This window comes from Schistocerca nitens, chromosome 8, assembly GCF_023898315.1.
Source record: "Schistocerca nitens isolate TAMUIC-IGC-003100 chromosome 8, iqSchNite1.1, whole genome shotgun sequence".
Classification (NCBI taxonomy): domain Eukaryota; kingdom Metazoa; phylum Arthropoda; class Insecta; order Orthoptera; family Acrididae; genus Schistocerca; species Schistocerca nitens.
The window spans coordinates 143,180,394-143,193,198 of NC_064621.1; positions in this window are offsets into that span (position 1 = coordinate 143,180,394).

Below are 12,805 nucleotides of genomic sequence, written 5' to 3' on the forward strand. Positions count from 1 at the left end.
AAATTTGAAGAGGAGAGAAGAGAAACCTGGAGGATGAGGAGTATCACTATGGAGGATTCTAAAGTTGAGGTAAGCTTATTACTTGTAGAAGTATGAGAAGAATATCTTTGAACCTCGTTTTCTCTGTTTTACACTTTTCATGTTGTTAGAAGTTTTTTCCTCAAAAAGTATGCGCTAATGCTATGAAATTTTCAGGAACTGTTTTCAATGTGTTGCTGTCTCCCTGTAACTAAAAAACGCGAGATTCTACAATTACATTCTGATTTTTAGATGACTGTATGTAGAAAAAAAGTTAATTTAGGACATAAAAAATTAAAAACTGTGTTAATTATACTGTTTGTATCATAAATTAATAACTGTGGTTCAGTGGTCTTACAACATTCTCAAGACACTAAAATATGATTTCCAGATTAATGGCGTTAGTAGAATTTGAGTTAGGTATGGTTTCTATAAAGAAAGACCATAAAAAATAAAAATTACTGGTAAATTATTAATCTTCGGCGTATTTTATAATTTTCCGTTGAAATACAGGTCTTTTGCTTAAGACATGCAAAATTTTAGTTTTGTACATTAATAAATATGACTGTAATGATTTTTCAAATAAATGTTTACATTTTCGGTTTCATCCCCCCTTCAATCTACGTAGCGACGCCAAGTCGGACACAAAATTAAGTAAAAATGAAAATCGTAAAACTTTAAATTATTGAAAATATAACGTGGGACTATGAAAATAGGCGTGTAATTACCTGTCAGAATGATAATGTGTAATGAAACGAAATAATGATGAAGCAAAATACTCTATAAGATAACTGCACAGAATCTATGTAGCAATGTAATCGTTCTTTTACTCGCTGGTGCAAGAAACAAGCAAGCCAGCGTTGTTACACACACACTCTGTTCTAGCCTTAAAGAAAACGCACGCTACAGCGGCCATTTCGCATTGTAAGTTGTGAATTTTAAAGAATATATTTTAATTTATGCTAATTACGCTTTTTTCTTTCATGTCACCCTCATGCAGAATTAGAAATAAGGTTTATTTTTCAAGGTTTTCAGTATGCTGGATAAACAACAAGAATCTCTGAACAATCGACCATTCTTGTTAGACATCTTGCCTAGAAATAATTTCATTGCGTTCTGTCATCAAAAGACGCTTTAAAGGACCACAATTATAGTTAGTAAAGAAAAGAAAGTGTATCAATTAACTTATTTCATATTAAAATAAAAAACTAAAACCTTTCATTTCAGTACAGACATTTGCCACTTCTCGGCAAACCAAAGATGTCAATAAAATAGAGAACTATTTTACAAAATTGTTGATTCCAGTCCCCCATATTATCATCATTCTTTCTTGTGTCCGCTCCGCCAAATAAGTGCTCTGTTCACGATCTTCTAGGCGTAAAGATCAATAAATTTAGACGTTAAGATTTTCTTGCACTCTTTTCATCACATTCATCGAGGACACCATAAGGATACTTGAGACGGTGACCAGACCTGGGCGGTAGCGGTACAAACAGTTCTCTGAGCTCTGCTCTGATTATTTAACAGCATTCGACTCGGCACCTTGTTAATATAGGATTGCATGAGGTGCTTTTAGATTCTGTTGCAAAGTTGATGTCTACATGAAGCGTTTGTAGAGATAGAAACGTAGATGTAATCTGAGGGATTATTTTCGTATTATGACATCAAAATATTGCTGCACGTCATCTTTACCATAGCGAAATTAAATAAATAAAACCTTTGAATTAAAGAAGGTATTTTCTTTTTAAACGGAATAATCTTCGTTTTGCCAAGAAACAGCGAATGTCTACACTGAACTGAAAGTTTTTAGTTCTTTACTTTAATATGAAACAAATTAATTTTAGCACTTTCTTTTCCTTACTAATTATGATTGCGAGTCTTTTAAAGCGTCTGTTGATGACAGAATGCAATGAAATTATAATGAAATTATTCGTACATAAGATGTCTGCCAGGAATGGTTGACTGTTCGGCCATTCCTGTTGTTTAGCCATCGTGCTGAAAACCTTGAGAAATAAACCTTATTTCTTCTTCTGCGTGAGGGTCACTATGTACATGAAAGAAAAATGCGCAACTAGCGTAAATTACAATATATTCTTTAAAATCTACAACTTACAATGCGAAATGGCCGCCATAGCATGTGTTCCCTTCAAGGCTAGAGCAGAGAGTGTGTGTAATAATTCTGGTCGTTTCTGTTTCTTGCACCAGCGAGCAAAAGAACAATTACAATGCAACATAGGTTCTATACAGTTGTCTTCTAGAGTATTTTGGTTCATAATTATTTCGTTTCATTACAAATTACCGTTCTGGCAGTTAATTACACTCGCATTTTCAGAGTCCTATATGATAATTTGACTAATATAAAGTTTTACAATTTTCATTTTACTTCATTTTTGTCTGACTTGTCGTGGCACAATTTAATATTTTGTACCGCATGTAGGTACAATGGCCCCCTGGTATGAATGGGCCAAAAACGCTTGTGGTTTGCCAACAGTCAAACCATCTTGATAATAACACATGATACTTCTCACATGTGTGCTTTTATAGACACATATCCATCTCTTTTGGTTATATATAGAGGTAAACATTCCACGTGGGAAAAATATATCTAAAAACACAGATGATGTGACTTACCGAACGAAAGTGCTGGCAGGTCGATAGACACACAAACAAACACAAACATACACACGAAATTCTTAAAGCTTTCGCAAAAAATTGTTGCCTCATCAGGAAAGAGGGAAGGAGAGGGAAAGACGAAAGGATGTGGGTTTTAAGGGAGAGGGTGAGCAGTCATACCAATCCCGGGAGTGGAAAGACTTACCTTAGGGGGAAAAAAGGACAGGTATACACTCGCGCACACACACACACACACACACACATATCCATCCGCACATACACACACAAGCAGACATTTGTAAAGGCACCTAGAACTGCTCGGCCACACCGGCTGACTTTTCATTACTCAATGGGCCACAGTGATGCCATGATTAGAGAGATAAGCGTGGATTTCTCCCTTGGTGAGGCCATCTAGCATCAGAATGTAAGGAACACCATGTGAAGAGTTCAGTGTACGCTGGTCCTCAAAATGAACAGGGTACCTCTGGAGGAGTAATGCTGTAAGCAGTTGTTGGGCTTGAAAATCACAATACATCTTCAAAAGCGAAGTTGCATTAGATAAATGAGAAAAGAATTTCACAGAGCCTGCAACTGCAACAACACCTTTCAGATTAATGCCCACATTTATCTTAGCAAAGGACTGACCACCTCCAGTACGTGATACCATGAGGAACTGATGTGCAACTGGGAGGGCTTTCATATCCTTAGCCTCATTCTGTTTACATTTAGTAGACACACACTAAGATAGTGGTTGAGTCACTGCAAAAAAAAAAAAAAAAAAAAAAAAAAAAAATCCCCCATGATTGCCAACATCTCCAATAGCATGCTCCTTCCAAATGGGGGCCCCCTCAGAGGGGGATTTACCCACCATAAATGATTGTCAGGAGTTCCGGAGGTGTGACCTCAGGTGCGAACAGAGGGACCAATTGGCATATGGGAAGGTAACAGCTTAGGTAGTCACCCCTCTCTGGGCCTGGCCTGTATCAGAGGGTATGTGCAAACCCTCTCCTTTGACCCGGAGCTAGGAATTATGCATTAACTTGTCACCTGTAATGTGTCTAACGAATGGCCCAGCCTTCAGGAACACATTGGGACGAATCAGAAACAAAGAGAATCAGTATTCACTAGTTAAGTCTTCACAACCTTACTGAAACTGGCACCAGCTACTTACAGTTCTTCTTGATGGTGGCCCATAAACTGTCACCACTACAAGCTTCTGTGTTTCATGAGCACCACTTTGGCACAGCATTGAAATAGCTGTTCAACACTATATTCATTAACCTGGAAGGCTGGGAATCAGCTCCAGTTTTTGGATACACAGCCACTGACAATTTCTTCTTACTTGTTCTACTGCAGTATGAGATTAGCTTGTGCCCATCAAAATGAATCTGTTCATTTTAAGTGATTTTCATGTGATGTTCTGCATTAAGCACAATACAGCTGCTGACATTCTACCTGAACTTTCGTTTTCCTGTATGGATATTAGATGTTCACTCTATTTATTTAGGAACAATCACATAATGGTTGTTGCACAGAATAGCATTACTGACCATACTGCCTTTTAATGTTGTTGCTTATCGGTAATACTGAATAATTACAGTAGTGCATTTTATATCTGAAGTACTCTCACAATTAATAAATAAAAATTTATATTTCTCAAAAAGTTCCGCAGTGAATTATGTAAACTTACCTTGCACTATCAGATGCATATCTTGTTGAGGTTTCCACCTGAAATATTTGAAGAAATGGCCAGTGATTTACAACTGATGAGACAGTAAATAAATAGAATTCTATTAATGCCCACCAACATGTGATTGGTCCACAAAATGCTGTAACTTAGGCTTGAAAATATCATTAAAGAGGACATGATAAACTGTTTCAGTTAACGAAACAGAATGTTAGTAAGAATTCACTCTCCCTTTTCTCACTTTGTCTTCGGTACTGTAAATAACTACACAAGCCAGTAATTCGGATGTAGCCATACTTCCTACTAGACACTTCACAAAGAAAAGAGAACAAACACATCTTTAATCTGCCATGCACTTACACCCACTGCAAAATTTTCGTTCGCTTTTTTTTTTTTTTCATTATGAAAACTGCCATTCACTGACAGACGAATCGATTATCGCAAGTGACACATTTGGGCCTTTGTGCTCTGGGCACCCGAGACCAACTTTCAAAGGTGAGGAGTGACGTCTAAATCCAACCTTAAGTTCACACCCAAAACTACATACATGCTTGGACCATTACATATACAACTATTAATAAATACTGGCAAACTCAAAATGCTTTCAGACATTGTAAATGGACAACAAGTTAAAATTGGCATTAAAAAATAACACATTCACAGATGAAGAAATGCTACAATCAGAGAACCATAGATTTTTCACAGCGAACACAGGGAAGAAATTTGTGAAACTACTCCAGTACTAGTCTCTGCATTCATAAATGGCTTTGGGACCGATAACCGTAGCAGTCTGGTCCCTTTAATCCCACAAACCAACCAACCACAAATGACAAATCTATGTTACAGTCAGTACCAAATTTTTCATTAGCTCCTGAAAGACGCTATCCCTGCAATAATTCAATATTTAGATGAGAGGTACACAATAATTAATGCACATGCACCAATAAATCAGGATAACAAGAACAATGCAGAAAGTAAAACAGTCCTGAGAACAATGTTGAGAAGAATCTGATGAAGTGCCAGAGGAAAACATAAAAATTTTACTAACTTTTTATCCTCAGACTGGTAAAGAATGGAGAGGAGGACATTTTCTGCTTAAACTGTTGTTAAATGTATGTATTCACAACTGGAATTCTCAAGTGACAGCTTACTATGTACTACATCAAAGTTATTAAATGTCATACCTAGTGCTTGGGGAGTGGATATTAAGGCGTGCAGTATGACATGACTTTGATAGAAATTAGTACATGAAGTACTACCATTGTCTAGGCATACATATGACAAAGACTCCCACATTGTAATGAATATGGAATTTATAAACATGGTTAACACAAGGAAAGTATTACCTCCAAAGGAATTCAAACATCACACTGAGCTACCACTTGAGAATCGTACAGCTGCCAAATTAATTTTGAATAAATAAATTCTGCAACAGTCCAGGGAGTAAATGTTTTTTTCTTACCATTTTCCTTTTTTCTTACATCCACAGTCAGGCAGACATTTATAAATGAAGACATCTAGCTAAGTAGTTGGCAGATAAACCCCCCCCCCCCCCCAAATACACACTTCACAAAACCAGTAAAATGATATGAGGCCAATAATAATATGATTTGAGAATATCAGATAGCTTATGTACCAATAACAAAGCACAATTCCAAAATGATAATAAATTCCAGTGTCAGACATACACTCCTGGAAATTGAAATAAGAACACCGTGAATTCATTGTCCCAGGAAGGGGAAACTTTATTGACACATTCCTGGGGTCAGATACATCACATGATCACACTGACAGAACCACAGGCACATAGACACAGGCAACAGAGCATGCACAATGTCGGCACTAGTACAGTGTATATCCACCTTTCGCAGCAATGCAGGTTGCTATTCTCCCATGGAGACGATCGTAGAGATGCTGGATGTAGTCCTGTGGAATGGCTTGCCATGCCTTTTCCACCTGGCGCCTCAGTTGGACCAGCGTTCGTGCTGGACGTGCAGACCGCGTGAGACGATGCTTCATCCAGTCCCAAACATGCTCAATGGGGGACAGATCCGGAGATCTTGATGGCCAGGGTAGTTGACTTACACCTTCTAGAGCACGTTGGGTGGCACGGGATACATGCGGACGTGCATTGTCCTGTTGGAACAGCAAGTTCCCTTGCCGGTCTAGGAAAGGTAGAACGATGGGTTCGATGACGGTTTGGATGTACCGTGCACTATTCAGTGTCCTCTCGACGATCACCAGTGGTGTACGGCCAGTGTAAGAGATCGCTCCCCACACCATGATGCCGGGTGTTGGCCCTGTGTGCCTCGGTCGTATGCAGTCCTGATTGTGGCGCTCACCTGCACGGCGCCAAACACGCATACGACCATCATTGGCACCAAGGCAGAAGCGACTCTCATCGCGGAAGACGACACGTCTCCATTCGTCCCTCCATTCACGCCTGTCGTGACGCCACTGGAGGCGGGCTGCACGATGTTGGGGCGTGAGCGGAAGACGGCCTAACGGTGTGCGGGACCGTAGCCCAGCTTCATGGAGACGGTTGCGAATGGTCCTCGCCGATACCCCAGGAGCAACAGTGTCCCTAATTTGCTGGGAAGTGGCGGTGCGGTCCCCTACGGCACTGCGTAGGATCCTACGGTCTTGGCGTGCATCCGTGCGTCGCTGCGGTCCGGTCCCAGGTCGACGGGCACGTGCACCTTCCGCCGACCACTGGCGACAACATCGATGTACTGTGGAGACCTCACGCCCCACGTGTTGAGCAATTCGGCGGTACGTCCACCCGGCCTCCCGCATGCCCACTATACGCCCTCGCTCAAAGTCCGTCAACTGCACATACGGTTCACGTCCACGCTGTCGCGGCATGCTACCAGTGTTAAAGACTGCGATGGAGCTCCGTATGCCACGGCAAACTGGCTGACACTGACGGCGGCGGTGCACAAATGCTGCGCAGCTAGCGCCATTCGACGGCCAACACCGCGGTTCCTGGTGTGTCCGCTGTGCCGTGCGTGTGATCATTGCTTGTACAGCCCTCTCGCAGTGTCCGGAGCAAGTATGGTGGGTCTGACACACCGGTATCAATGTGTTCTTTTTTCCATTTCCAGGAGTTTAGATACCCGTTGAAACTGACCATTACCACTGAATAGTGAAAGTAAGATTCCTGGCCTAGAATAACTGATAACCATGTTCACAGAAGATGCAAAGAAATTTCATAAAAAGTTCATGGAGGAAACAACAGCAGAAATCCCAGAATACATATCAGGGATGGCTTAGAACAGGAAGGTCCTGTGAAGGACAGACTGATAAAGGACTAAAGTAGCAAAATACTATTGGCATACATTTGTAAAATTTTACAAGGATTATGACTATAAAGCATGACTACTTTTATTCAAAATTCTTAAAGAATCTGAAATGCAGAAGACAACCCAAGTCTTCTTAAAAGAACTTCAGCCTCATTTGATATAAGAAAAGACTTTAGCCAAGGCAATGGACTAACTCCAATTTTCTTTCAGACCATACTTGAAAAAGTGATCACTGAACAGATGGCGCAGTTGTCAGAATCTAATAGCAGAAGTTGAATACTACTTGGTTAGAAAATGGATAATGTCACAATTTTCTCTTCAACTTTTCTAGATAACTTAGCAATACTAACTGTGTAGAGAAAGCACAAAACAGAGAGAAAGAAAAACAGCAGGAACAGCATGACTACTCATCTCCTCTGATAAGTAGTAGTGGGTAACAACAGGACTACAACATACCAATCAAATACGAAGTATGTGGAGTATCAGGGAGAGACACATTTAAGGATCTTTGAGAAATAATGGTGGGGAAAATGGAGCCACAAAAGGAAGACTATGAAAGATGAACTTTGCATTTCTGTTAACAGAAGATGTTTATAGTTAAAATTCATTCTCCAAAATTGCACGCAAGGCAGTCATTTGGCCAGAATACACATCTGCATCGCAATTACTAATTGCAGATTCAACAAAAGATAGTGAAAATTATGAAAAAAGAAAAGATATTAGGAAACAGAACACCAGTTCAAACATTTAAATTCAGAAACAATACACAAGTATAAATACACTCCTGGAAATGGAAAAAAGAACACATTGACACCGGTGTGTCAGACCCACCATACTTGCTCCGGACACTGCGAGAGGGCTGTACAAGCAATGATCACACGAACGGCACAGCGGACATACCAGGAACCGCGGTGTTGGCCGTCGAATGGCGCTAGCTGCGCAGCATTTGTGCACCGCCGCCGTCAGTGTCAGCCAGTTTGCCGTGGCATACGGAGCTCCATCGCAGTCTTTAACACTGGTAGCATGCCGCGACAGCGTGGACGTGAACCGTATGTGCAGTTGACGGACTTTGAGCGAGGGCGTATAGTGGGCATGCGGGAGGCCGGGTGGACGTACCGCCGAATTGCTCAACACGTGGGGCGTGAGGTCTTCACAGTACATCGATGTTGTCGCCAGTGGTCGGCGGAAGGTGCACGTGCCCGTCGACCTGGGACCGGACCGCAGCGACGCACGGATGCACGCCAAGACCGTAGGATCCTACGCAGTGCCGTAGGGGACCGCACCGCCACTTCCCAGCAAATTAGGGACACTGTTGCTCCTGGGGTACCGGCGAGGACCATTCGCAACCGTCTCCATGAAGCTGGGCTACGGTCCCGCACACCGTTAGGCCGTCTTCCGCTCACGCCCCAACATCGTGCAGCCCGCCTCCAGTGGTGTCGCGACAGGTGTGAATGGAGGGACGAATGGAGACGTGTCGTCTCCAGCGATGAGAGTCGCTTCTGCCTTGGTGCCAATGATGGTCGTATGCGTGTTTGGCGCCGTGCAGGTGAGCGCCACAATCAGGACTGCATACGACCGAGGCACACAGGGCCAACACCCGGCATCATGGTGTGGGGAGCGATCTCCTACACTGGCCGTACACCACTGGTGATCATCGAGGGGACACTGAATAGTGCACGGTACATCCAAACCGTCATCGAACCCATCGTTCTACCATTCCTAGACCGGCAAGGGAACTTGCTGTTCCAACAGGACAATGCACGTCCGCATGTATCGCGTGCCACCCAACGTGCTCTAGAAGGTGTAAGTCAACTACCCTGGCCAGCAAGATCTCCGGATCTGTCCCCCATTGAGCATGTTTGGGACTGGATGAAGCGTCGTCTCACGCGGTCTGCACGTCCAGCACGAACGCTGGTCCAACTGAGGCGCCAGGTGGTAATGGCATGGCAAGCCGTTCCACAGGACTACATCCAGCATCTCTACGATCGTCTCCATGGGAGAATAGCAGCCTGCATTGCTGCGAAAGGTGGATATACACTGTACTAGTGCCGACATTGTGCATGCACTGTTGCCTGTGTCTATGTGCTTGTGGTTCTGTCGGTGTGATCATGTGATGTATCTGACCCCAGGAATGTATCAATAAAGTTTCCCCTTCCTGGGACAATGAATTCACGGTGTTCTTATTTCAATTTCCAGGAGTGTATGTACGAAAAAACTGCAGAAAAAATTTGGAAAAGAAGGGTAATGAGTCTTAGCATACTGAAAAGAAAAACTGTGCACCAGTACTAAATCTTTTTTATTAAAAAAAAAGAACTCTCTGGCTTACAGAAGTGCACAAAGACCTACACCAAACTTGTATAAATAAGCAAGAAATTAAAAACCAAACCAAATACAGAAACAGAATTGAGTCGATAAATTCTCTACAGCAAAATATTTCCAAAAATACAAGATAGAAACTGAACATTAGGTGAGTGAAAAGACAGAAGCGTACAGATGAAGCGGAAGCATAAAGAAATGTAAAACCTTAGCTGGCCTATATTGGAGCAGGACAAAAAAAATTTTGTTCCACATTTGCAATACCTTCTCAGTAAAACATAGTGATGGTATATATATTGCAAACTAATTACAGCAAGGAGGTCAAAGAGTGTCTGCAATATGCAGATAACAGTATTTGGAGTGTTCAGAAATATCTTTAAGTTGTGCTGTTATGCTGTCAGTACTGCTTGCATGCAGTCAGAAAAGAGCAACACATGCATGTGTCACTCCATGAAGAGCTTCAGGCTACTGTGGTTCCATATCTAGTGAACGAGCAAGATCATACAACAATGTAAGTATATATTACTTTAGCTCAAAAGCATGTAACTTGCCTTGATGGTACAGTATTCATTAACTACTGTTACTCACACATTCAGTCAGTGATTGTTTACTTGTTGATCACTAGAAATATACCAAAACAGAACACTTGCTTGATATGAGACAAGCTGTTTTGCATGTGTTCAAGATTGGGAGGTAGCAGTCTAGCACTGCCGTAGAGTGTGGCGTACCACAACCACTAACAAGTGTGCACAGTCAATAGCAAGAACAGGAAATAACAGTAACCAGTAAGCCAAGATGAGGTCACCCTTGAAGCAGAGTAAGGAGGAAGGACAGAATGATTGATTTTTAAGCAATCAGTGGTGCTGCTCCAAGAGAAACATCTCAACAAATCAGGGCTAATCTGAAGCAACATAATGGACTGAGCCAACACACATCTACTGAAAGAAGTCACTTAGTAACAGGTGATTTACATGATAAAGGACATAAACCCACTCACAAATTCAAAAAATAGTGACAGGATAGCCTTTGCAAGGTAACCCCGAATTTTGAGTGCCAAAGATGAGTCTACGGTTTTATGCAGTGACAAAAATTAATTTACCGTATTTATTTTCTGATGGTGTGCATTATACAGGGTGAGTCACTAACTATTGCCACCATGAGTAGCTCCAAAAGTATGATAGGATATGAAAAGTTTGTGGGACAAAAGTTGCATGGTATAACAGGGGCCATAATATGAGGTCAGTTTTTTGTTGTTTGAGAGATATAAAGGTCAACTCTGTTTTTTTAAATGGAATGCTATAGTGTGTTACATATTTTCTTATTGTAACTATGGAGACGAATCCAATTATGTGTAACAGTAAGGTCTTTGAAGGTCAACAAAGGTCATGAAGGTGGCATGAACGTCCATTTATAGAAGATGTTAGAGGTGATGATCACTGGTATGAATGTAGTGCTGCAATCTTATCACAGATTGAGTGATATTCCTTATTACATTGGCACTTATTGAAGCACATGCTCTGACAATTCTCTCTCACATATTTTCAGGTGCAGTTAGAACGTCTGTATAAACAATGGCTTTTATGAATACCCACAAGAAATAATACAAAGGTGGCAAGTCTTGCGAACCAGCAGGCCACGACACATCACCTCCGGGTCCTATCCAACGATCTGGGAATTGTCTCTGCAGCTCATTTCCAGCCATCAGCGAAAAATGTGCCGGACACCCTTTGTGTTGATACCACATTCTCTTCCTTGTTCCTAAGGGTATTTCTTCCAGTAACAGACCTAATGTTTCTTGGAGGAATGGGGTTTAATTCCTAACATTAAGACTACCTTCGATGAAATAGGGTTCTATAATTCTGTGCTCCTGAATCCCACGCTATAAAATCACTGTCCACGGTTATTGGTGTGCAACTTGCAGCAACTATCATGGATTTTCAGTTGCCAATAATGCATGTTGCGCAAATTAACATTTTCATGGTTCATGAATTTAGCCTCATCAGTAAATTAAATAAAATTAATAAATGTGTAAACCCTCCGAATCTTAAGTTGAGCCCATCAGTAGAATTTAATGTGATGCATACAATCTGTACCAGTTAATTCTTGGTGGAGACTGGTATGGTAAGGATATTATATATGGCAATACACAACACAAACAACGCTACTCGCACTCATGCCAGATTCCCTTGTGATTTGATGCACACTAGCACAAGGATCTCTAACTACAGTGCAACAGTACCAGCTCTCACTGAATTTTGTTGGCATTCTCCGTAAATGAGAAGCATATCGGCTTGTACTTCGAAGGAATACAGCATTCACATTCGTTTGATTTGACGTACTAGTCTTGCTGTTCCTGTTAGTGTTGTATTGCAAAACTGTCGAATGGTGTTTACATGACAATGGCACATTAGATGGATAAGCCGTATTTGTCAAATATTTACTATTTGCACGAGATATATGAGAGAATTGCAAGAGCACATGCCTCAATAAGGCTGATGTGATAAGGAATACGACTCAATTCATAATAAGAAGATCGCAGCACTGCTCTGATACCAATGGTCATCACTATAAACACCTTCTGTAAATGGACGTTCATGCCACATTTTTGCCTTTGTTGATCTTCGAAGACCTTATTGTAGCACATCATTTGATTTGTCTCGATAGCCGCTATCAGAAAATAACTAACAAACTATAGCATCCCATTAAAAAAATCACTGTTGACTTTGATATCTCTGACGCAACCCCATCTAGCAACAAAACAGAGATGTCATATTATGGCCCCCGTTGTCCCATGCAACATTTGTCCCACAAACTTTTCAGCTACTCTCATACTCTCAGAGTTACTCTAGCTGGCAATAGTTACTAACCC